Below are 27,234 nucleotides of genomic sequence, written 5' to 3'. Positions count from 1 at the left end.
TCTCAGCATCCAACGAGAGTGCCTAATTACAAATTTTTAACTGCATCTAGCCCAGGAAATACTTTGTGCCTAGTAGCAGTGTCTGCTAGTCAGCGGATTATCCCAGCTGTTAAGCAAGCTACACCACCTGTAGTTTGGACATTTAATTTTTTCAAAGGAAATGTTTCTGGCCCCCGGGACACTCAGTGAAGACCATCGGGGAGGCACCCCAAGGCATAGGGTCTGGGACTGGCGGTAGGACTCCTTGCGTTGGACCGCCGAGCTCGATCCTTATAAAAGCTTTTTAACTGCAGCAGCTTTATTGGATGCTACTGGAGCTGGAATTACGCGGCTGCTGGCATGAGACTTGCCCTCCAATTGATCATTGTAAAGGGATTTAAAGCGTACTCATTCAAATTAGAGAGACAATTTAAATGAAAAAGATTAGACCTGCCTCCACCACAAGGGGGCTCGCCCGACCCACCAGCGGACAGGCACCAGTATTGGGAGAGGAGGGCTGGCCGTCAGGGTCCACCTCGGCTCTGGCACAAAGCCGGCGACACGGAGGTCGCACGGGCAGGAACGGACTGGCCGTGTCGGCTTCGCACTTTTTTGGTTTTAGAAGGGCATGACATGCCTATATCTGTGTCTCCCCCTCCTTTTTCTCCTCCACCTCTTTTCTTTTCGCATGACTATATGTACTTGTCACTTTTCCTTGTGTTAGTTGTGTCTTCTGAGCAGTTTGTCAGCTTTTGGACACCTTTGAAGGTGTTTTCTATGTGTTTTTATTTGCCTGCCATTGGTTTTAACGGTGTTCGAAGGTGTTCGACGAACAGTTAGACGAACAGTTCGGCGAACATACGGGTGTTCGACGAACCGAACTCGAACACTACGGGGGTGGCTCAACACTAATAAAGACGAGTACCCGTTACCTAGGATAGAGGAGTCTTTAGCCACACTAAAATCAGCTAATTTCTTCTCTACTTTGGACCTTACTAGCGGGTACTGGCAGGTTCCTGTGGCAGAGGCTGACAAGGAGAAGACCGCCTTCAACACCCCGATGGGATTGAGCGAATTCAACTGTATGCCATTCGGGCTCTGCAACGCACCCGGAACCTTCCAGAGGCTTCTGCCGTCCACACAGGTATCCGGAACAAGTCTTGACAGATCAAGGTCCAGCGTTTGAGGCTGAAGTATTCCAGGAGTTCTGCAACCTCTACGGCTGTAGGAAGATTGGGACAACGCCTTACCACCCACAAACCAAAGGGCTGTGTGAGAAAATGAATAATATCATCATTGATCTCCTCAAGACATTGCCCCTGAAAGAACGCAGCCTGTGGCCGGAGAAGCTGCCAGACCTGATTGACTTGTACAACCATATCCCGGTGAATGCTACAAATTGCACCCCGACTTACCTGATGCGTGCAAGACCAGGTAAGCTGCCGATAGACCTGCTGGTCCCCTGGAACCTGGAGAGCAGGTCCTGAAGCGGAAGAGAAGGCTTCACAAGCTGGACGACCAGTGGGAGAGAGACCCGTACACAGTACTGCAGTCCGACCACAACAACCCGAAGGTATATGTGATTCTCCAGAGACCATCTAAAACGGTGCCCCGAGCAACTACAGAGTGCAGGAGAAGATCAAGATGACCTTGAACCCGCAGAGGACAAGGAAGAAATGATCAGCACAGTTCTTGGAGAGTTCCCCCGGTCCTGGACTCGAATAAACGATGCGATAGTGGTACCGTCCTACACTTCCTTCAGCCTACCCAGCAGGAGCCTACAGAAGAACAAGAAGAACAAGCAGCCCCGGAGGCAGAAGAACCCATGCCAGCAGCACAGGAGAGTCAACCCTCTGCTGACAGTGAGCCTGCCATGCCTGTGGTAAGCCAAAGAACCCGCAGACAGCTGCCTGCCCTGCCTATGAACCCAGCTAGTAGCTGTACCCTTAATACTAGTGGGGAAAGCCAGGTTAGACCACCACCAGACAGTGGGTTACGGAGGTCAACCCGGAGCATTAGGGGTCAAATACCAGCTCACTGGAAGATCTAAATGCACAGTGTATATATTTAATGTTTTTATGTTTGTACCCTGGTTATTAATACTGTTTTCCAGTTACCCTAGATACAATGGACTGACAGGTTATGGACGGTGAATAACCGGAACTACCATGTAGATAGTTGCACCTGGTGCCCTCTTTCGAAGATGACCACGGAAGAAAATCCTGTCCGGCGTGGCTCCCTTGTGGCCCAAAGTAGGTAGCTCAGCCTTGTCTCCACGCCCAAGGCCAGGAACTTGGGGTTTATGGAGACAGGTCCCCACACAGTTCGGAACTTAGCCTTATTGGGTGATATGGACACCCGGTCACGGAAGCGCCGTGACCCTAAGGACAAAATGCACTTGTAAATATGTTATTGTTTATACCCTGTATTTGTGTTTACTGTTAGTCCCGGAGTACTAAATTTTACTAGGGGGGAATGTGTCACCCCAGGCCTGGATGCCACAAATATTAAAGGCTGTGTCTGAGAGCAGGAGGGAGGTTCCCTGATCAGAGACAATTAGCATACAGCACCTCCTGCTACTCCTGCTAAAGACAGACGTAAGAAGATTTATTGATCCCTGATCCTTGCTTGATCTCTCCTCATCTACCCCAATCCCCCTCTCCCCACCCCACCCCTTTTTAGCCCCCTCCACACCCACTCTTTCTGCCACTTGATCGCTGATCAGTACCTAATCGCTCTAGTTTTGGCAGCTTTGGCAGGTTTTTTTTTCCATGTGTCCTGCAGCAGCCGGACACTGATCAGTGACGCAAATCACTGATCCGAACTCGTGCTTGTTGTTTTCCACTTTTTTTTTTCACAGGCTATTCCCTCCCCTCCTTTGTGCCACCTCCGTGCGTGCATCCAGCATCTGCCGAGCGTTGATCAATGATACAAATCACTGATCCGCACTCGTGCTTGCTGTTTTGTCCCTTTTTTTTTTTCACTGACTATTTTTCTCTCCACACACCCCTTTGCACCACTCACTGATCAGGCGTACACCACTGATTAGCACCCATGCTTGTTTTTGGCAAGGACTTTCTTTCTTTCTTTTTCCTATTTTTTTTTTTATTTATTTTTTATCTTTTTCTTTTCAAAATAAAAAAAAAAATTACACCAAGCACTCTCACACATTTGGTACTCACACAAACACCACATACATAAAAAAAATGTCATCCCGCTCGTCCCTAGCCCAGTATTCAGCGGAGGAGGCATATGCTTTCCTTGCCTCTGACACTGACAGTAAAGGAGAGCATCCCACCTTCCTTTTTTTTCAGACTCTGACTCCTCTTCCTCCTCTTCTTCTTCCTACTCAGGTGATAACAAACCTCCACGCGGACACCTCAGGAGAGAAACGGAACCAGCTCCCACCGTTACTGACCCTGTATCACCCCTCAAAGATTACGAGCTACTGATTCCTGATTTTGTGGCACAAGCAGGTATCAAATTTGACACCACCGGCCCCACAGAAATGGACTTTTTCAAAGTCTTTTTCCATGAGAATTTTGTAAACCTCATGGTCGGCCAAACAAATTTGTGTGCCCAGCAATTTTTGACACAAAACCGCTTTTCATCATTTTCTAACTTGACTCCTGTAGAAGCAGTAGAAATTATGAAATTTTGCAGCCTGGTCCTTCACATGGGGATACTGAAGTAGCCAGAATGTCTGCAATATTGGGGTGTTTTTTTCTGCAACAATCCAGTGATCTTTATGGCTATGCCCCAAGCACATTTTGAGGCCATCCATAAATTCTTGCATTATAATGATAATGATAATGCACGGTGTGCTCCCCGAGATGTCCCCAACTTTGACTGTCTTTTCAAAGTTTGGCCGGTCATTGTGCACTTCAACAAGTTTACTGAGGTGTATGTGCCCCAAAGGGACATCTGAATGGATGCGTCCCTAATCCATTTTAAGGGGAGGCTTAAATTGTCCTCAGGGCACGCCCGCGCTCCTGCCCTCTTAAAGGGCCAGTGCATGCACTTGCTATTACATACCCAGCCAATGGCTGTGGGACATTACATATATATTGCTTCCTCCCCACTGGGGAGGTGCCTGAACAACCTTCCCGTTCTGCAGTCTAAGTTATTAAGGTTAAGGTTGTGTGCCAGTCCTTGCTGCACTCTGGTGCAGATCCTGCCTCCGCACTTTGGTGCAGATCCTGCCTCCGCACTTTGGTGCAGATCCTGCCTGCCGCACTCTGGTGCAGATCCTGCCTGCCGCACTCTGGTGCAGATCCTGCCTACCGCACTCTGGTGCCTACCCTGCCTTCCGCACTCTGGTGCAGACCCTACCTGCCGCACTCTGATGCAGACCCTGCCTGCCGCACTCTGGTACAGACCCTGCCTGCCGCACTCTGGTACAGACCCTGCCTGCCGCACTCTGGTGCAGACCCTCCCAAACGCACTCTGGTGCAGATCCTGCCAAATGCACTCTGGTGCAGATTCTGCCAAATGCACTCTGGTGCAGATCCTGCCTGCCGCACTCTGGTGCAGATCCTGCCTGCCGCACTCTGGTGCAGATCCTGCCTGCCGCACTCTGGTGCAGATCCTGCCTGCCGCACTCTGGTGCAAGCCCAGCCTGCTGCACCATCCAGTCTGTCCTACTGGGTCTAGCTGCTGATAGTCCGTTGGTCTGTCCTGAAGTGGCACCTGGCGTTCATTGGGAGTCAAGTCTAATCTCACCATCAGAGGTTCTAGTGAAGAGTCACGTGCTTGCATAGTCACACCCCTCCAGGCTCTCCATGGTCTGTGGCACAGTGGTTCCACAAACCATGTCTGTGACACATCTCTATGTGGATAACTTTTATACCAGCATCCCACTGTTCACGTTCCTCTCTGCGTGAGCTACCACAGCCTGAGGTACTGTAAACAACAATCAGAGATCCCTCCCTAAGATGCTAATTGGGAAGCTGCTCAGAAGGGGTGACAGCAGAGCCCAATGTATCGACATCATGCTGGTGGTCAAGTACAAGGACAAGAGTGATGTCCTTTTCTTGACCCCCAACACTGTACAAGGTACTTCCACACATTTTGACAAACCAGACTGCGTACTGGGGTACAACAAATACATGGGGGGGAGTCAATTTCTCTGATCAAGTCCTCCAGCTGTACAGTGTCTTGAGAAAAGCTAAGGTGTTGTACAAGAAGCTGGCAGTGCACATTGTACAAATGGCAATGTACAATGCTTTTGTGATATCACCATGTGCAGGCCAGACTGCTGCCTCATACCATCAATTCCAGAAGGTAGTGATTAAGACCCTGATATTTTGCAGTCGTGAAGGAGCGGTCCCCAGTACTTCCGGAATTGAAGGTGCTCATATCGCACCAGGCCAACATTTCCCAGGGGAGGACCCAAGATGCACAAAAAAAGGAAAATCGCAAAAGAGGTGCCGAGTGTGTTACAGAAGGGAAATTCGCAAGGACATTGCTTATCAATGCGACATCTGCCCTGACAAACCTGGTCTGTGTATGAAAGAGTGCCTCAGACTGTACCACACATCCATGGACTACTAAATTAATTTCTGACTTAAATAACTCATGTATGCCAACTTGGCGAACACTGCACAACTCACGTATACTAACCTGATGCACTCTACACAACTCTCATATGACAACCTGACATACACTACACAACTTACGTATACTATACACAACTCATGTATGCCACTACATTGTAAAATTCACATACCAGGAAACAGTAGATCAGTTCCAAAATGGGGACACTTGTGAGGCACATCAGGGGCTCTGCAAATGCGACATGATGCCCGCAGACCATTCCATCAAAGTCTGCATTCCAAAACGTCATTCCTTCCCTTCTGAGCCCTGACATGCGCCCAAACAGTAGTTTTCTCCCATATATGAGCTATCCATGCACTCAGGAGAAATTGCACAGCAGATTTTGAGGTCCACTTTCTCCTGTCACCACTGTAAAAATAGAAATTTTGGTGCCAAAATAACATTTCTGTGGAAAAAATGTAATTTGCTTTTATTTTCACAAATCAACATTATAATTTTCTGTAAAGCACCTGGGGGTTCAAGGTGTTCACCACACATCCAGATGAATTCATTGGGGGATCTAGTTTCCAAAATGGGTTCACTTGTAGGGCATTTCCACTGTTTAGGAACATCAGGGGCTCTCCAAAGGTGACATGGTGTCCGCTCTCAATTCCAGCGAGTCTTGCGTTGAAAAAGTCAAACGGTGCTTCTTCTCTTCCGAGCCCTGCCGTGCACCCAAACAATAGTTTTCTCCAACATATGGGGTATCAGAGTACTCAGGAGAAATTGCACAACAACTTTTGGGGTCCAATTTCCCCTGTTACCTTTGTGGAAATAAAAAAAATGAGTATAAAGAAAAATTTTTGTGAAATAAAGTTAAATGTTCATTTTTTCCTTTCACATTACATTAATTCCTGTGAAGCACCTGAAGGGTTAATAAACTTCTTGAATGTGGTTTTGAGCACCTTGAGGGGTGCAGTTTTTAGAATGGTGTCACTTTTGCATATTTTCCTTCATATAGACCCCTCAAAGTCACTTCAAATGTGATGTGGTCTCTAAAAAAATGATTTTGTAAATTTTGTTGGAAAAATGAGAAATTGCTGGTCAACTTTTAACCCTTATAGCTTCCTAACAAAAAAAAATATTTCAAATATTGTGCTGATGTAAAGTAGACATGTGGGAAATGTTATTTACTAACTATTTTGTGTGACATATCTCTCTGATTTAAGGGCATGAAAATTCAAAGTTTGAAAATTTCAAAACTTTCGCCAAATTTACATTTTTTCACAAACAAACCCAAGTCATATAGAATAAATGTTGTCACTATCACGAAGTACAATATGTCACAAAAAAACAATCTCAGAATCAGTGGAATCCATTGAAGCGTTTCAGAGTAATTACCTCATAAAGTGACAGTGGTCAAAATTGTAAAAATTGGCCTGGTCATTAACGTGGAAACAGCCTTCGGGGGTAAAGGAGTTAAAGGGGTTTTCCCAAGAACAAAGTAAATTTTAAAGTTTATGTAAATCAATACATTTTGGAATATTAATAATTTCCACAATTGGTTGTGATTAAAAAAAAATGTGCTGAGATAATCTTATAAATGTAGAAAAGAAGAAAGGACAAAGGGGCGCAAAGAGGTGAAACCTGGATGTGGAGGTGTTAAAAGAAACTGGTGGGGCTCACCTTACTAGGTTGTGCACCCCTGCACAACCTCAGACAAGAAAGAGGGAGACGCTAACACAGCTCACACGCCGCAGGAGGGCTGTAGACCGGCAGTCATTTGTCCCAGTGTCAAATAAAATGAAGAAATCCCGGCACTCACGTGTATTCGATCAGTTCATTTATTCCACATGTAGAAAAACTACAACAAGATGTTTCAGCCCCTCACAGGCTTTTTTCAATTGTGGATAACAAAAAAACTTTCACAATATATAAAGGAATTCAAAGGAAATGACACCATACTGTTACAAAAACAAAAATCAAAATGTCCCATTTTAAATGGTCCAATCAACCTAATCAAAATATATAAGTGAACAATCCACAAATTACTATAGAAGGTATAATTTTATAGAATATTTTTATACATCACTAATTATAGTTTATATATAAAAAACTGTCTTTCCATTTTCTTATATTTTTTATATTATTATTTTTATTAGTTTTATAATTTTTATTATTAATTTTATAATGCTCACTCTATATACTTGGTAGCCCCAACATATTAACTCCAATCGTTAAAATACTACCAATATTTAAATCATATCATATATAATATAACAAAAGAATTTCTTAGCTGAGGAATTTTTATTTTTTATTATTATTATTATTATTATTATTATTCATCTTATGATGTTCTCTGGATTAAAAGAAGACTAATCTCTAATATATGTACTGAATAATGAAATCTTTCTATATAGAATCGAATCACAATTATGGCATCACAAATCATACCAATAATCATCCAACTACTGATCCTATTGAAAGGATGAATAAGAGAACATCATAAGATGAATAATAATAATAATAATAATAAAAAATAATAAAAAATAAAAATTCCTCAGCTAAGAAATTATTTTGTTATATTATATATGATATGATTTAAATATTGGTAGTATTTTAACGATTGGAGTTAATATGTTGGGGCGACCAATTATATAGAGTGAGCATTATAAAATTAATAATAAAAATTATAAAACTAATAAAAATAATAATATAAAAAATATAAGAAAATGGAAAGACAGTTTTTTATATATAAACTATAATTAGTGATGTATAAAAATATTCTATAAAATTATACCTTCTATAGTAATTTGTGGATTGTTTACTTATATATTTTGATTAGGTTGATTGGATCATTTAAAATGGGACATTTAGATTTTTGTTTTTGTAACAGTATGGAGATATTACTTTCTTTTCTTATGAAATTTTATTATTATTTTGTATATGTTGTATTTTGTGTTATATTTTGTTGTGGTTTTTTTATATTTCTTTGATTTTTTTGTAAAAACTTTTTATGATGTCATTCCCTTTGAATTCCTTTATATATTGTGAAAGTTTTTTTGTTATCCACAATTGAAAAAAGCCTGTGAGGGGCTGAAACGTCTTGTTGTAGTTTTTCTACATGTGGAATAAATGAACTGATCGAATACACGTGAGTGCCGGGATTTCTTCATTTTATTTGTAATCTCTCCACGTGCACCACCACTACTAACTAGGACTACGGAGTGCCGACTATTTCTTTGTACTTGTATTGCTTGGAGTACGTGCACACGTTGGATCTATATGGCCGCAGTGAGTAAAGCCTTTAATGATGATGAAGCTACAAGAATTATTTCCCAATCTACAATGTCTACAGACTTTTTAAAGATACCTGCAAGTGAGTTCAGAAAATGAGACTTTGAAAAGGAGTCAAAGAGATTAATCTCTTATGAACTCCATGCTGCTACTTTAACAGAATATTATCGTGAAAAAACAGATCCCACGTGGATGGAGAGCACATTTACGCCCCACACTTTTTTCTAATGATCCAGTCTTTTGTGATGAATTTGAACATATTATTAATAAATGTTCTTTGGATTTGATTCTTTTAACTATTGAGAGATTACAGAAAGCTATTATTGAATTGAAGAGCGAAATACAAAATGTTGAAATACAGCTCAGCTCCTGCATGAAACCGGATGAATTCAGTGCTTTGAAGGACTCTACTAATACTATATTGGAGAGTTTTTGTAAGATACTGCAAGATAAGAAGCGACGAAAGTTTACCAGAGACACTGAGGATTATTTATCCAACAGAGTTTATAGGTGGCGTGACCCGAGATCTGGCTTTGAAAGAGGATTTAAATCTTTTTCTCGGACTGCCTATTATTCTTCAGACTCTGGGAGTGATACTTCCAGCTCCTGGAATCAACAGCGTATTCCTTTTTTCCGAAGAGGGAGAGGACGCTACTCCACAAGAAAACGCGGAGAGGGGGCTGCCACCACAGGAGAAACTACACCTTCAATGATCACCAGGTCTCAGGTATTGAAGAATCATTGATTATTAACATTTCTTCTAAAACTATATCACAGAAGCAGATTCAGACCTTACAAAAAAACTTATCCTTCGACATATTGACTTATTTAAATGGTTTTCAATTGGACATTGACTTAAATCGTTTTTATAGAAATCTTAGTTTGAAATCACATTTTTATAATTTCCGTCTTCTTTGCCAGTGATGACTTCAGGTGGTGGAAATGATCCTTTAAAGTTATTTGATTTGGGTCTTAGGAACAGAAGTAATTTTGTACCCCCAAAGATATACCACCCGATAGAAACGTATATTGATTTTTTCAGAAGGGATGTGAGTAGTTTACTTAACCAAGTACAGCGAGGAGATTTTGAGATTTATGGTAATCTAACATTTGAAGAGAGGGAAGCTCTGAAACAATTGCAAGGGGACAAACAGATTGAAATTAAACCTGCCGACAAGGGGGGATCAATTGTCATAATGGATCGTGATAAATATATTTGTGAGATTCAAAGACAATTAATGGATATTGAAACATATATGCCTTTGAAAAAGAATCCATTATCTGAAATACAAATTAAGATTAAAAATGTGGTTGACAAACATAGATCCAGGGGTATTATTGATACTAAATTGGTTGAATATTTGATTAAGGTGGACCCCATTACCCCTGTGATCTATGTGTTGCCTAAGGTCCATAAGACTTTAATTGACCCCCCCGGGAGACCAATAGTTGCTTCATCAGAATCTGTGTTGAGCCCTTTGTCGATAGTTTTAGAACGAATTTTGACTCCTTTTACTAAAAGAAGTAAATCTTTTTTACTTGATACAGGCGACTTTTTGCAAAAGATTAAAAATATTGACGATATCTCTGAAAATGCCATTATTGCCACTATTGATGTAGTTAGTTAATACACTTCCATTGAACATCAGAAGGGGTTAAATGCAGTTAATTGGACATTAGAAGAATTTCAAGTCCCTGAAACACGGCGAGAGTTTATAATTGATCTACTTGAAATTGTTCTATATGAGAATTATTTTTTATTTCAAGATGTTTTTTATAAACAGAAAAGGGGATCGGCGATGGGTGCTAATGTGGCCCTCCCATATGCAAATCTATATATGACATTCGTTTACTGTCATGAATTATTTAAAACCCATGCCAAAATTTGGTTAACATTTATTGATGATATTTTTTGCATATGGGAGGGGCCACAAGAAACACTCATAGAGTTTCAGAACTATTTAAATGGTATATGGCTAGAACTAAAATTTGCTTTATCATGCGATGGTCTACACATGAATTTTCTGGATACAATGATTATTAAGACTGGCACTGGAGATGTAGATATTGATCTGTATAAAAAAACCACAGATAGAAATAGTTTTTTACATTTTAAAAGTGCCCACCCGTATTCTATGAAACAAGCGATTCCTAAATCACAACTTTTAAGAGTTAAAAGGATTGTTACAGATCCTGTAATTTATGAACAACGTATGAAAGAAATGAGGTATAATTTTCAACGTTGTGGTTACCCCAAACATGTTCTGGATCAGGCAGAGAGAGACATGAAATTGGACAGGGTTAAGAGAGATGACAATATGCCCCAGATATCTTTTGTTAGACAATATCACCCGATTAATGTTAAAGTAGATAAAATCATTAAAAAACATTGGCATATTTTTAAGGAAGCTTTTCCAAATGTGAATGAGTTTCAAATGCTTCCCAGAATTTGTAACAAAAAGGTTCCCAACATTAGGGATAAATTAGCACGTGCTGATGTAGGCAGTGATTCATTGATCCACAGACAGACATTCCTCAGTACAAAAAATAGAGGCACGCATCCCTGTTTGGGATGTGCACAATGTAATAATGTCATTAGAGGAGAATATTTTTTGCCATCCCCATACTGGGAGGAGATTTAATATAAAAGGTTTTTTTACTTGTAAATCTACTAATGTCGTTTATATAATTAAGTGCCCCTGTGGTTCTATTTATATAGGTGAGACTACACAGGCTGTCGGTGTACGCATTAACAAACATAAATCTACAATTAGATGCTTGGATGTCACACTCCCGTTGCCACAACATTTCAAAGAAAAAAAACATTCTGTGGCACAATTAAAATATCAAGTAATTGAGGAAGTCCATACACCTAGAAGAGGGGGAAGCCTCAAAAAACTTCTTTTGAAGAGAGAGGCATATTGGATTTTTACACTTAACAGTTTATTTCCTAATGGTTTGAATAGGGACTATAATGTAAGTCAAATGTTCTAAAATCTTTACTCTTTTTTCCTCTTCTTTAGACTATTCAAAATCAATGAACATTTTTTTCTGGATATTACAATAATGGAGGAGGTCAATGAAAAAACAACCTGCGGATATGGCTATATTCTGCAGTAGTGTTACATATTATTTGGGGTATGAAGTTATGTGTTTCTGAGACTTTTTTATTATTTTTATTTATTTTTTATTATTTGTTATTTTGAATTAATTTATCTCTATTATAGGATTTATTATTGGTGATATTTCATAAGATCAGTCTTTTCATATATTGAATTTTGAGAACATCATAGGGTTAATAAATAAATAGAAAATAATTATAAAAAACCTTTATAATTAGGGGTATATATTTGTAAAAAATTCTTTATGGAACTATCATAATTTGATAATGCATGATATTGCTTGATTATTGATATTGTGACGAGGGGATCTGTTGATATGACTATATCCTGTAGCAATGTAGTATATTATTTGAGATATGTGATTATATGTTTTTGAGACTTTCCATCACCTGGAACTTATTTATCCTTTCAATAGGATCAGTAGTTGGATGATTATTGGTATGATTTGTGATGCCATAATTGTGATTCGATTCTATATAGAAAGATTTCGTTATTCAGTACATATATTAGAGATTAGTCTTCTTTTAATTCAGAGAACATCATAAGATGAATAATAATAATAATAATAATAAAAAATAAAAATTCCTCAGCTAAGAAATTCTTTTGTTATATTATATATGATATGATTTAAATATTGGTAGTATTTTAACGATTGGAGTTAATATGTTGGGGCGACCAATTATATAGAGTGAGCATTATAAAATTAATAATAAAAATTATAAAACTAATAAAAATAATAATATAAAAAATATAAGAAAATGGAAAGACAGTTTTTTATATATAAATTATAATTAGTGATGTATAAAAATATTCTATAAAATTATGCCTTCTATAGTAATTTGTGGATTGTTCACTTATATATTTTGATTAGGTTGATTGGACCATTTAAAATGGGACATTTTGATTTTTGTTTTTGTAACAGTATGGAGATATTACTTTCTTTTTTTATGATATTTTATTATTATTTTGTATATGTTGTATTTTGTGTTATATTTTGTTGTGGTTTTTGTATATTTCTTTGATTTTTTTGTAAAAACTTTTTATGATGTCATTTCCTTTGAATTCCTTTATATATTGTGAAAGTTTTTTTGTTATCCACAATTGAAAAAAGCCTGTGAGGGGCTGAAACGTCTTGTTGTAGTTTTTCTACATGTGGAATAAATGAACTGATCGAATACACGTGAGTGCCGGGATTTCTTCATTTAATTTGTAATCTCTCCACGTGCACCACCAGTACTAACGAGGACTACGGAGTGCCGACTATTTCTTTGTATTTGTCCCAGTGTCAACACAAGTCCTAGAATGATCGCATGCCGCTGGCAGCTCACACACCACTGGAGGGTTGGACTCCAACACTCATGTGACCAAGCATCTACAAGGTCCTGGAGAGAAAAGGGGTAAAAGCAAGGTCCTAAAACAATCTCCAAGCAGCTCCACCGCAACCCTCAGAGAGAGAAGTAGGCAACAAAGAAAAAAGAAAAAAAAAATGTAATCCCACTTATTTGCCTTATCCCAGCTATTTGGTGCTCCTTCCAGACCTCTTTTTTTTTTCTTTTTTCTTTGTTAATCTTATAAATGTGCCCCTGTTATGTACTGTGTAATGGCTGTGTCTGACCATGCAGGAGCATAGTCTGATCATACCGCATCTCCTGGGCAGGGGGAAACAGTATACAGACATTACAGCACAGGATAACAGCTGATTCTTTTTGTGAGGTAAAGTATTTCCCTGGGATTATTTGTAATGCCGTAATGTCTGTATACTTTTTTGCTTCCTCCTTTGCCCAGGAGCTGTTGTATGATCAGACAGTGTTCCTGAATGGTCAGACAGCAGGGGCACATTTATAACATTATTTCAGCGCAGGGCTTATTTTTTGTGCACCAAGCTGACGTTTTTATTGATACCACTTTGGGATATGTGGCGCCCCTGAGGGTTCGGCCGCCACAGGAATGCTGCACTTCTTTAATGGAGTGTGGTTCTCCTCCTCTGAGGTAAGTCCGTTGCGATGGTAGTTACCTAGTTTTGCATCCAACACCACATTTCAACCAGAGGGAGCTAGTATGCACTAGTGCTGCTCCCCTGGTTTCAGGGAATACTGGGGAACACAAAGTGGTAGGAACCAGTTAGTGGGTGCGGCTGGAGGAACAGTCAGTTTGTGACACTTCTAATTTCATATTTAATAGAATGCCATCTTTTATCTTGGTCCTTCTGTCCCTGTCTGCCTAGTGCAGACTCCAGTCCTTCAGACCTGTGTGGTCTCTGGCAGTCTTTCTGTCAAGTGGTCATACTGTGCTGTCAAAATACTGTGTGTAAAGTGACTTCCCTCCGGGAGCACAGATCCTGTGTGGGCCTGCACCGGTATGGGACACAGCCCTCTTACCCCGATCTATGGGACGAGAGGGAGGTTGCAGACGAGGAATGTCTCAACCCGACCAAGGACCAGGATCAAGAAGGCCCGGGAGCTTTAGAGTGTGGCTCCCTAGCAAATGGGTCCCGGGGAGGATGCAGACGGAGCGGAGTATGCCACCTGTCCTCGCCTACCTGATCTATTCAGAGGGATTCCGGCTGCAAGAGGGGTACCGGCCCCTGACACCCGACCTCGTACTCTACGTCCAGGACGGGAAAGTCCAGTTAGGCCCTGAGGATCCTGCCAGGCCTCGGATGGAGAAAAATTGCCACCCGAGCCATATACCTGAGAGGAGCTCAGAGGGAGACCTGGCCTATCTACACACGCACAGATGGGAAAGGGGAAAGTCCGTAGTGCAGGAACACTCTGGTGTAGGGACGCTACCAAACGCTGGACTTCCTCGGAGGTAGTCGGACCCCCGTCCCTGGTGGCCGCAGGACTCCGCGAGGAGCAGGGAGAAGCCTTGAGCTGCTTATGAAAACTGTGAGTAAAGCCTTGGAAATTCATCCCTATGGCCTCCGGACTGTTCATTACGCGCCATACCGTGCAGCGCCACGTCTCTATTCCTGCACTACTATCACCCCCCCTTCAACCTGCCTTGCCTGCCCTGAGGCCACGCTCCGCCTGTGGGGAGCAGTGAGAACTTTTGCCGCCATGACACCGGGCCTCAGCAGACTGCTAGCGGCACTGGTGTCTCATCACCAGACACCACAGGTGGCATAGTCGACAATTACCACTCAACCCGGAAAGCCCTAACATCATTTTTAATGTGACAGCCTTGGGCACGGAATGGGTCCAGGCCACGGCTGCATCCCCCTTAACATCTGACCCGGCTCTGAGTATCCCCCATCTTCCCAGGGCAGGGCTTGCGAGCATCACAGATAGGCACAGTGTTTTTATTGCCCATTAGTGCATTTCATTGCAATATTGTGGCGACCAAAAAACTTAATTCTGGCGTTTTTTTTCGTTACACCATTTATCGATCAGATTAATTATTTTTATATATTAATATATCGGGTGATTCTGAACTCGGCAAAACCAAATACGTGTATTTTAGATATTTCTTTATTTTCTTTTGAATGGGGCGAAAGGAGGGGTAATTTGAACTTTTATATGTTTTTAATTTTTTTATAATTTTAGAACCTTTTTTTTGTTTTTTACATGACTTAATAGTCTCAATGGGAGACTTGAAGCTGCAATCATCAGATCACTTGTATTACACATAGCAGGGCTTCAGCTCCGCTATTTGTAAAAAAAAAAAAAAAAAAGCTCATCTGCTATGAGCACCGGCAACTGGGCGGCATTCACAGCAGTTCGGGACTAACAACCACAGGGGTCCAGGGGTCCAGGGGTCTCCTGCAGACCCCAGGTTGTCATGCTAACCCATCAGCAGCCCGCAATAATGTAACAGGAGAGCCAATGGGTGGAGGTAATAATGTGCTTCCAGCGCGATCTTGTTAACTGTAACTGTCAAGGATTGGCAGAGGCATTTTACATGTTAGCAGTGGCTGGTGGACCGCGACTCAACCTGTAGCTGTTTGGGGCACAAGTCAACTGATAAAATCAGCTGTCATGTGCCTGAAAAGGTGCGGGCTCATCACCGGCGTCTACACCAATAAGGGGGAGGCGACCTATGACGTATACATAAAAGTCATAGGTCGTAAATGGGTTAAGGAAATAACAATTTACATAATCATCTGTAAAATATTTTATAATGTTAGAAATGCATTTAGACACTGGAAAACTTGTAAATCCTGTAAACTGCCAATATTTACATTTTTATTTTATTTTTTACATGTGTCGTGTGTTCATTTTAAACATATAATTTAGGATTTGATTTGCTTAATGAAATAATTTGACTTTCAGCTGCAACACATAGAAATCATTGCTTTTCTAAAAATATACCAGTTTTAAGTGTTTATGGGGTAAGGTATTATAAGCTCTTCATTTAAAGAGGTTATCCAGGTGTGGCACAAAAATCTGCAGTCATTCTAGGTAACTGCAGATTTGTAAATCTTTGCAGTGCACACTTTGTTTTTTTTTTTCTCTGTGTGGTTTTGGGCGTGGCCAATATTTCCCTTTCTCCCTTGGTATGCGTTCAGTTGCAGAGCTCGCAGAGCGGTTGCACAGGCTGTCTCTAAAGGTGAATGACCTCCACAGTGAGGTGCGGCGGCGGCTACAGGTCACCAATGTGGGTATCTCTGCAGGTAGGCCTGTCCAGCCTGAACCAAAAGTTTCCCTCCCAGACAGGTTTTCAGGAGGTAGGGACACGTATTTTGTATTCAAGGAGGCATGCAAACTGTATTTTAAACTTCATTCTTACTTCTTTGGAAATGAGGAGCAACGGGTGAGAACTATGATCTCTCTATTGCAGGGAGATCCTCAGTCGTGGGCGTTTTCTTTACCCCAGGACTCGGTTTGTCTCCAGTCTGTGGAGGGATTTTTCGGGGCTCTGGCCGTCATCTATGATGACCCTGACCAAGTCGCCTTGGCTGAGTCTAGGCTACATTGCCTTCAGCAGGGGAGTCGGTCAGTGGAAACGTACAGTTCTAAATTCCGTAGATGGGCAACAGATTCCAAATGGAATGACTCAGCCCTTAGAAGTCAATTTTGTGAGGGGCTTACTGAAAGGTTGAAAGATGCCTTGGCAGTATATGAAACCCCTCAGTCCTTGGAGGTTGCCATGTCGTTGGCCATACGTCTTGATAGACGCCTTTGGGATGGACGGGTGAGACCACCTTTTCCAGGGCCTTCTTGTCGGGGCTGTGTACCTCTGCCGGGGGAGCGGTCTGCTTGTGAACCAGTACTGGGGAGGTGGAGAAACTCATGCAATTAGGGGGTGTCTCTGCATCATACATCTCCCCGGAGATTTGCAAGAAATAAGGTGTGTTTTTTTGTGAGAAAAAAGGACATTTTGTTGGGACCTGTCCTTCAATTCCTAAACAAAAGGAGACTCTATTAACTCCTGGTAGTCTGGAGTAGGATAAACAAGGGGTGCATTTGTGCAGTTCCTTATTTGTCCTGACAGCAGAGGTGGAGCTATAGAGCAAAACCAAGAAAATTTCTGTCTTTGTTGACAGTGGAGCCGGAGTCAGCAAGGTTGATGCTGAGTTTATGAAGACTTATGGTCTTGCTTACTGTACTTTAGATAAATCTATTTCCATTTTTGCCATCGACTCAGCGGCGCTTACACAAAAAGCATTTACTCAGATTGTACATAATGTAAAACTGAGGGAGGGGTGAGTTCATTGTGAAATAATCCCTTGCTATATCCTGGACAATCTTCCCACACGAATTGTTTTGGGTATTCTGTGGCTTGTTAAACATAACCCTCTGGTGGATCGGCAAATATTAGTATCCTGAGTATGACCCGTGTGACAAAATAGTGGGCATACAGGATAGACTGCACACAGTACAGTGGTTTTATTTATAGGATTTTAAGATTTATAATAAAGTATCGTTTTTTTAACCCCTTTACCCCCGAGGGTGGTTTGCACGTTAATGACCAGGCCAATTTTTACAATTCTGACCACTGTCACTTTATGAGGTAATTACTCTGGAAAGCTTCAACGAATCCCCCTGATTCTGAGAATGTTTTTTCGTGACATATTATACTTCATGATTTTGGTAAAATTTCTTTGATATCATTTGCGTTTATTTGTGAAAAAAATGGAAATTTGGCAAAAATTTTGAAAATTTTGCAATTTTCAAAATTTGAATTTTTATGCCCTTAAATCAGAGAGATATGTCACACAAAATACTTAACAAATAGCATTTCCCACATGTGTACGTTACATCAGCACAATATTGGAACCAAAATTTTTTTTGTTAGGGAGCTATAAGGGTTAAAAGTTGACCAGCGATTTCTCACTTTTCCAACTAAATTTACAAAACCATTTTTTTAGGGACCACATCACATTTGAAGTCACTTTGAGAAGTCTTTATGACAGAAAATACCCAAAAAGTGACACCATCCTAAAAACTGCACACCTCAAGGTGCTCAAAACCACATTCAAGAACTTTATTAACCCTTCAGGTGCTTCACAGGAATTTTTGGAATGCGGAAGAAAAAAATGTACATTTAACTTTTTTCACAAAAAATTTATTTTAGACCCAATTTTTTTTATTTTCACAGGTGTAACAAGAAAAAATTGACCCCAAAATTTGTTGTACAATTTCCCCTTGGCACGCATATACCCCATATGTGGGGAAAAACCACTGTTTGGGCACACGGGAGGGCTCGGAAGGGAAGGAGTGCCATTTGACTTTTTGATTGTAAAATTTGCTTGAATAATTAGCGGACGCCATGTTCTCCAAATGCAACATGGTGTCCGCTAACAAATTGAATGGAAAATCGGCTCAAATTGTTAGCGGACACCATGTTGCGTTTGGAGAGCCCCTTTATGCCTAAACATTGGAGCTCCCCCACAAGTGACCCCATTTGGAAACTAGACCCCCCAAGGCACCTATCTAGATGCATAGTGAGCACTTGGAACCCCCAGGTGCTTCACAAATTGATTCATAAAAAAGAAAAAGTGAAAAAAAAAACACTTTTTCATTTTTACGAATCAATTTGTGAAGCACCTGGGGGTTCCAAGTGCTCACTGTGCATCTATATGGGTGCCTTGGGGGGTCTAGTTTCCAAAATGGGGTCACTTGTGGGAGAGCTCCAATGTTTAGGCACGCAGGGGCTCTCTCTCCAGGGGCTCTACAAATGCAACATGGCGTCCGCTAACAATTTGAGCCGATTTTCCATTCAATTTGTTAGCGGACACCATGTCGCATTTGGAGAGTCCCTCATGTGCCTAAACAGTGGAACTCCCCCACAAGTGACCCCATTTTGGAAACTATACCTGTCAAGGATTTTATTAAGGGGTATAGTGAACATTTTGAACCCAGAGGTACGACACAGAATTTGATAACATTAGGTCATCATATTGAATAATTTGTCATTAGTCTTGAGCGCAAGTACTCGCTACTTGAGTTTGCATCGGGTACTCAGTATGCACCATGTACTGCATGTGCTCGAGTGACATGCTCAAGTCCCTGCCCCGCATGTTTCACGGTTATTAGACACCCCAAAGAAAACATGCTGGGATCGCTCGTGCATGGCAGGCAATCCCCGCAAAGTTTTTTTGGCCGCGAAGCATATGGGGCGGAGACTCGAGCATGTCACTCAAATACCCACGATACTCAATGCATACCAGAGCACCCGATGCAAACTCAAGTAGCGAGCACTTGCGCTCAACACTAGTCGCCATATCATCATCTTTTTTTCTTACTTTTGAAAAAAATCCCAACCCCATCACAACCCTAACCCCAAATCCAGCCCTAACCCTAGCCCTAACCCTAACCCTAGCACAACCCTAACCCGAGAGTTTATTTTTTACTCCGTTCCTCATGCGGTATAAGTGATTAGACGACCTTATTCTTCAGGTCGGTGAGACTACAGCGATATCAGATTCATATTGGGTTTTTATGATTGACAGCTGCACACCCTAAAAGACGCATTTTTTGTAAAATCTAGTTTTTGCATCGCCATATTTTGAGCGCTATAATTTTTCCAGATTTTGGCAGACAGTCATGTGACTGCTTGTTTTTTGCGGGATGAGTTGACGTTGTTATTGGTGCCATTTTCAGGCACGTGACATTTTTTGATCGCTTTCTATTCAGGCAGAATAAACAAAAACCAACAATTTAGGAATTGTTTTTTGCTTTTTTTAAGGCAGCTTTATTCTTCGGGTCAGTACGTTTACAGCGGTACCACATTTATATAGTTTTTCTATGTTCTGCACTTTTACATAATAAAAGCAATTTTATTGAAAAAAAAATTTTTTAGCATAGCTTTATTCTAAGAGCTATAACGTTTTTATTTTTTGGCTGATGGAGCTGTATTGTGGCTTGTTTTTTGCGGGACGAGATGACGTTTTCAGCGGTACCATTTTTCTTTATATTTGTCTTTTTGATCGCGTGTTATTCCATTTTTTGTTTGGCAGTATGGTGATAAAGCATTGTTTTTTGATTCGTTTTTTATTTATTTTTTTTACCGTGTTCACTGAAGGGGTTAACTAGTGGGATAGTTTTATAGGTCAGGTAGTTCCGGACGCGGCGATACCAAATATATGTACTTTTATTATGTTTTTTGTTGTTTTTTGATAATATTTATTGATGGGTACATTATATTTTTATTTTTGGTGGAATATTTATTTTTTTTTTTTTTTTAATATTTTTACAATTATTTTATTTTTTTTTTTTCACTTTCTTTTTTACTTTGTCCCACTATGGGACTTTCACATTTTTTTTCTCTGATCGCCTGCATGGCACAGGAATGCTGCACCATCCCTGTGCCATGCAGGCTGTCAGCGCTGGACAGGGAGAAGATAGTTTGGAGATGCACTGCGCATTTCCAAAAAATCTTCCTGCTGTTTGGTGACCCGGATGTTGTCATGACAACATCAGGTCATCATGGCAACATCCTGGAAGCCACGGGAGACAGCGCTGGAGGCCGGAAGAGGAGGTGAGTATCGGCGATCACCTCCCCTTGCCACCGCAATGCTGCGACTTCGATCGCAGCATTGCGGGGGTTAATGTGCTGGGAGCGGTGCGGGACTGATCCCTGCACATATCCCCGGGTGTCCGCTGTGACAATCAGCTGACACCAGGCGGCGATCGCGCCCGCACAGCCTGTGTGCGGGCGAAATCGCCAGGGCGTATAAATACGTATCTGGTCCATAAGTCCCAGGGCACAGATACGTACTAATATGCCCTATGTCATGAAGGGGTTAAAATATTGCTGATCCACCTCAGTCAGTGATTTTTGTCTATTTTGGTGGTTTAAATACATTTTGAGTTGCTGGTCCTCAGTCAGTGAATCCATGATTTAGAAAGGGTCTGATTTGTCCAAATGGTCGGATGCCTCCCTCCAGGCTTTTTCTTCCTTAAAGAATCATTTTGCCACTGCGCCTATACTCAGTCAACCTGATGTTTCCCAACCTATTATTGTGGAGGTTGATGCGTCGAATGTCGGAGTTGGGGCTGTGTTGTCTCAGGGTCCGTCCCCTGGAAAATGGCGTCCATGCGCCTTCTTTTCTAAAAAAATTGTGTTTGGCTGAGAGAAATTATGACGTGGGTAATAGGGAACTTCTGGCAATCAAATTGGCATTCGAAGAATGGCGACATTGGTTGGAGGGGGCTATCCATCCTACTACTGTTATTACTGACCATAAGAACCTGTCATAGCTGACTGGAGATAAACGTCTCAACTCTAGGCAAGCCAGATGGTCCCTGTTTTTTACCAGGCTCAATTTTGTTGTCACTTTTCGTCCTGGAGTCAAAAAGATTAAGGTTGATGCTTGTCCCGGAGCTTCCCTGGTGGTGGTCACCATGAAAGCCCTCCCCCGATTTTACAGAAAGGAGTAGTCATTTTGGCACTGTATCTTGAACTGAAGGGTGAGGTGTTGGTGGCCAAGGGGGACGCCCCTGCCCTTCAGGAAGGTTATTTGTACCATTACATCTGCGCCGCTGGGCATCCAGGTGGTAAGGCAACCATGGAGCTCCTCTCTAGTTGCTTTTGGTGGCTGGTAATGCAGTGGGATGTGATTGAACACGTAGCTGCTTGTAGTATTCTAAGGTTTTGCATACCTGTCCGTCTGGTACTCTTCTTCTGCTACCTATCCCTTGAAGGCCATGGACACACTTGTCAATGGATTTTGATACTGACCTGCCAGTTTCTGCAGGCAAAATGGAGGTTTTGGTGGTAGTAGATAGGTTCAGTAAAATCGCTCACTTCATCGCATGGTCTTCACTTCCAAATGCAAAGACACTTGCTCAGGTGTTCATAAATGAGATTGTGAAGCGTCACAGGGTTCCCTCTGATGTGGTGTCAGATCAGGGGACCCAGTTTGTTTCCATGTTCTGGAAGACATTCTGTTCTCGATTGGGGGTGCAGCTGTCCTTTTCCTCTGCCTTCAACCCTCAGTCAAATGGTCAGACCGAGCGTGTCAATCAGAATTTGGAGACCGACCTCAGGTGTTTCGTCTCTGAAAATCAGGAGGATTGGGTATCCTACTTACCGCTGGCAGAATTTGCCAGTAATAATCATCATCAAGAAACCACTGGCAGGTTCTTTGGTGCATACGGTTATTATCCACAGTTTGGTTCCTTTAATGGATGAGGAGCTTCAGTGGTTCCTGAGGAGGAACAGTTTTCTTTGTTGCTCTCCTCGGTATGGCATAGTGTTCTGAGTAATTTAAAGATCATGGGAGACAGGTATATACGTATGGCCGACAGAGAAAATGCTTGCCAGGTCCTGACCTGAATGTGAATGACCTTGTGTGGTTGTCTACCAGGAATATAAGATTAAAAGTTCCTTCTTGGAAGCTGGGACCTAGGCTTAATGGTCCCTATAAAATAACCGCCGTCATTAACCCAGCAGCGTTTCGTCTTGAACTTTCTCAGGCCCTTATGGTCCACAACATGATCCACAGGTTCTTACTCAAAAAGTATTTGGAACCTCTTGGGCCCTCAGCTCTACCACCACCCCCATTAATGGTTGATCGTAATCTGGAGTTACAGATTTCGAGGATTGTAGATTCTCGTCTCTAACATCGTTCTCTACAATACTTGGTGCACTGGAAAGTCTATGGTCCAGAGGAAAGGATGTGGGTTTCACCGTCAGAGGTGAACGCTCCCAGGTTGGTTTGCTCACTCCACACCTCTTATCCTGAGAAACCCGGTCCTGAGTGTCCGGAGCTACTCGTAGAGGAGGTGGTACTGTCAGATCATCAGTGGCTTCGTCAGGGCTATGGTGCCACAGTTGTGTCAGAGGTGACAGACAGTCGCCCTGCAGTTGTTTGCAGGAGAGCTCTAAGTTTGGCCTTATAGACATCTTAGAGGCTATCTCTAGGACCCAGCAGCTACTTCCCTCTGGCTAATTAACACCTTGCCTGGGTATATAAATACATGCTGTGTTTCACAGGGAGTTGCCGGAGATATTCATTACTCATAGTGAAGACTCCAGGAAGAGCAGTACTTCCTCCTCTCTGGTGCTTGAGGATGTTTGCACATTTGTCTGGAGTCGTCTAAAAGCTAAGCAATTTCCCCTGTTTTTTCTTCCTTTTTGTCTTTAGAGTTCAGTGGAGATCGACTAGTGCTCATCTCCTGTCTTCCCTAGCCAGAGTCTAATGCCAGAGAACGACAGGGCGAGGTACGTGTGCAGCGATTCATTAAGAGACAATATAGGGTTGTTAATTGAGGCAGGGTGACACTAGACCAGACTAGAAGGTCTCCACTCCCCTCTTTCCCTAGTGTCTAGGCTCCCTTTCCCTCTTCCCGCTGTGTTGCACTAAGTCTTTCCCACACCTTGCGTGACACTTCATCCCAACCCTAACCCACCTCTTCAACCTGTCAAATACAACAGGTGTCTTCCCCTCATGTTTCAAACATGCCTCAATCACACCCATCCTCAAAAAGCCCTCCTTTGACCTATCTTTTGTGTCCAGCTATCGCCCTATATCACTCATCCCCTATGCCTCAAAACTACTGTTTTGAACTGTCTTCCCACCTCTCCTCATGCTCCCTCTTTGACCTCTTACAATCTGGCTTCCGACCCCATCACTCCACTGAAACTTCCCTGACTAAAGTCTCCAACGACCTACTAACCGCCAAATCCAAGCGACACTACTGTCTTCCTCCTCCTGGACCTGTCATCTGCCTTCGACACAGTGGACCATGCCCTCTTACTACCGGCTATCTCATCTTTTGGCATCGCTGACTTGGCCCTATCTTGGATTTCTTAATACCTTACAGCAAAGGACATTCAGCGTCTCCCACTAACACACCACCTCCTCATCTCTCCCCCTATCTGTTGTTGTCCCCCAAGGTTCAGTTCTATGACCCCTGCTCTTCTCCATTTACACCTTTGGCCTGGGACAGCTCATAGAGTCTCACAGCTTTCAGTATCACCTCTATGCTGATGACACTCAGGTCTACCTCTCTGGACCAGATATCACCTCCTTAATAACAAGAAACTCACAAAGTCCGCTCTTTCATATTTTTTCTCTGCTAGATTTCTAAAACTTAACATGAATAAAACTGAATTCATCATCTTTCCCCCATCTCACTCATCCCCCCCCCCCCCCCCCACATTTGACCTATTCATCAAATTTAATGGCTGCCCACTCTCCCCAGTCCTGCAAGGTTGCTGCCTCGGGGCTTCGCGGGCTGGGTCCTCTTTCCTCCTGTACCAGTTGCTAATTTGTTTTGTTCAAGATTATTGTAATTGTTTTTGCTATGTATACTCCTTTTTTATGTATAATATTCTGATCTGCTCCTCCTGCATTGCAGCATCCTGACTGCAGACCAGTTACAAGGTGTCTTTTCAGGGCTTATAGAGTAACTGTCATTTTAATTATTACATTTATTGATAGTACACATGAAAATAAGAAACTTTGTAATATATCTTATAAGGGAAATCTGGTTCTATCTCTGCCAGTATTTTTAAATGGATTGTTGCACCATATAACATGTATTTAATGCTGCGGATATCTTAAAAATAAAAACTTTTTTAATTCAAATGTATTAACAATCATTCTCTTTTCAAAGCTATATCCCTTTGATGTTTGGCTATACTCCCCTTAGTGGTAATATTACTGGCCGCTATGTCTGTCCTGTCTCCTACAGGTTGAGCATGTGCAATTCCCTCTCACTATGAAGCAAGCTCCTGCTTCAACTGTCCAGTACACAAGGATCTCTCCGCCTCATCCGGCTGGATCTTTTCTGCTTAGATGTCAGCTATTCAGCACTGGAAGCTTGAACTTCTAAGGTGGCTACAGATAGACTGCTCCAGCTGATCACCAGGGCAGGAGTTTCTCTCTACACTAAAGCAAATAATTAGCCTAAGGCATTTTTATCATATGTGCCCACGATGCAGAAATGCTCAGGATTTTTTCCTGAGTGTTTCTGCATCTCCCTGGCAGAAAAAAAAACGCATGTGGATTGTACATGCGCTTTCCTGCCAGGGACATGCGGATGTAAAGCGTTCTCCACTTGCATTTCTGCATACGGGTTGACAAGCGCTTTCCAAGCGATTTTAGCATCACTTGGAAAGTGCTTGTCAACATCGTCACACTATATAAATCCATGCAACCGGCATGGATTTATATAGTGTGACCCGAGAGAATGGTAAAAAATAAATATATACTTACCCTATGATGGCCCCCAGTGTCTTGTTTCCCTCCGTCCAGGCTGCCGGCAGCGGTACACTGATGGACCTGCCGACGTCAGCGTTGCGTGACCGGTCACACGACTATGACGTCAGCGCAGGTCCTTCAGTCCATCACTAGCTGCCAGCAAGCACAGACTAGGAGAACGGGGGCCGCCAGAAGGTAAATATAATCTTTATTTTTTATTTTATTCTTTTTTTCACAGTTTCTATGGTACCCGGGTCCGGAGGAGAGTCTCCTCTCCTCAAGACCTGGGTACCATCCGCACCTTGAACGCGTGCATTCCGCATGTCCTTATCTAGTGAAGCGGAATGCATGCATTCTAATGCAAGTCAATGGCGGCGAAAACACAGCACTGCCGCAAAATAATTGGTAGTGCTGCGTTTTTTTCCGCAATGATAATCCACAGTAGAAATTTCCACAGCATGTGCACAGCACATGCGGATTATCATTGGGGAACATGGCAGGCCTTCTACCATGCATTTTTGCCTCTGCAGAAATGCTTAAAAAATGCATCATGGGCACACAGACTTACTGTAACAGAGTGTTTATTGTAAGTAAAGTGAAGTTTAGGGCGGTTTGTGATAAACAAGTTTACTCACTATTGTAGAATCTTGTCGCTGCGTTAGTAAAGCAATAACTGACCACATTTTCTTCTAAATCGCTGCATATATAAAATGGATTGGTTAAGGGAAGTTTGTTATAAACAGCTGAGTACAGGCAAGCAAGACAAACTCTACCTAACTATTTCATTCTACATATGTGTAAGGCTATGTGCCCACGATGCAGAAATGCTCCGGATTTTTCTTGAACATTTCTGCATCTCCCCTGGCAGAAAAAAACGCATGTGGATTGTACATGCGGATTGTGCATGCGGATTGTACATGCGTTTTCCTGCCAGGGACAAGAGGAAGTGAAGCGTTCTTCACATGCATTTCCGCATGCGGGTTGTCAAGTGCTTTCCAAGCAATTTTAGCATCACTTGGAAAGTGCTTGTCAACTTGGTCACACTATATAAATCCATGTAAACAGCATGGATTTATATACTGTGACCGTAAAAGAATGTCAAAAAATAAATCTATACTTACCTTCTGATGGCCCCCGGAGTCATGCTTCGCTCGGTCCTGGCTGCCGGCAGATCGTGGTACACTGAAGGACCTGCCGACGTCAGCGTCGCGTTACCCGTCACATGACTATGACGTCAGAGCAGGTCCTTCAGTCCATCGCGATCTGCCGGCATGAGAGGACGAGCGCACCGGGGGGACCAGAATGTAAATATAACTTTTTTTTTTTTTTTTTTTACAGGTACTATGGTACCCGGGTCCGGAGGAGAGTCTCCTCTCCTCCACACCTGGGTACCATCCGCACGTTGGAAAGCATGGAATGCGCATCTACATACACAGTGATGTCGAATCCATGCGTTCAAGCATAAGAAAAAGACAAGGGGAATTAGAACAAATCCAGGGCACCAAATACAATTGATAAATAGATATAAAGACACTAATGTACAAAAATATGCAAAATTTTATTAGTCTCAAAGCACACTACATAGGACATTATTAAAAACATACACAGGACAAAGAAGGAAAAAAAATTCACCCAAACAAAAGAAAAATAATCAATAGATATGTCAAAGATGTATTACACAACTGTGCAAGATAAATGTACTTCAAT

This window comes from Phyllobates terribilis, unplaced genomic scaffold (genome assembly GCF_046119375.1).
Source record: "Phyllobates terribilis strain yellow unplaced genomic scaffold, ASM4611937v1 Scaffold_42__1_contigs__length_11168841, whole genome shotgun sequence".
NCBI classification, from domain to species: Eukaryota; Metazoa; Chordata; class Amphibia; order Anura; family Dendrobatidae; genus Phyllobates; species Phyllobates terribilis.
Note: the sequence above shows the minus strand (reverse complement) of the source record.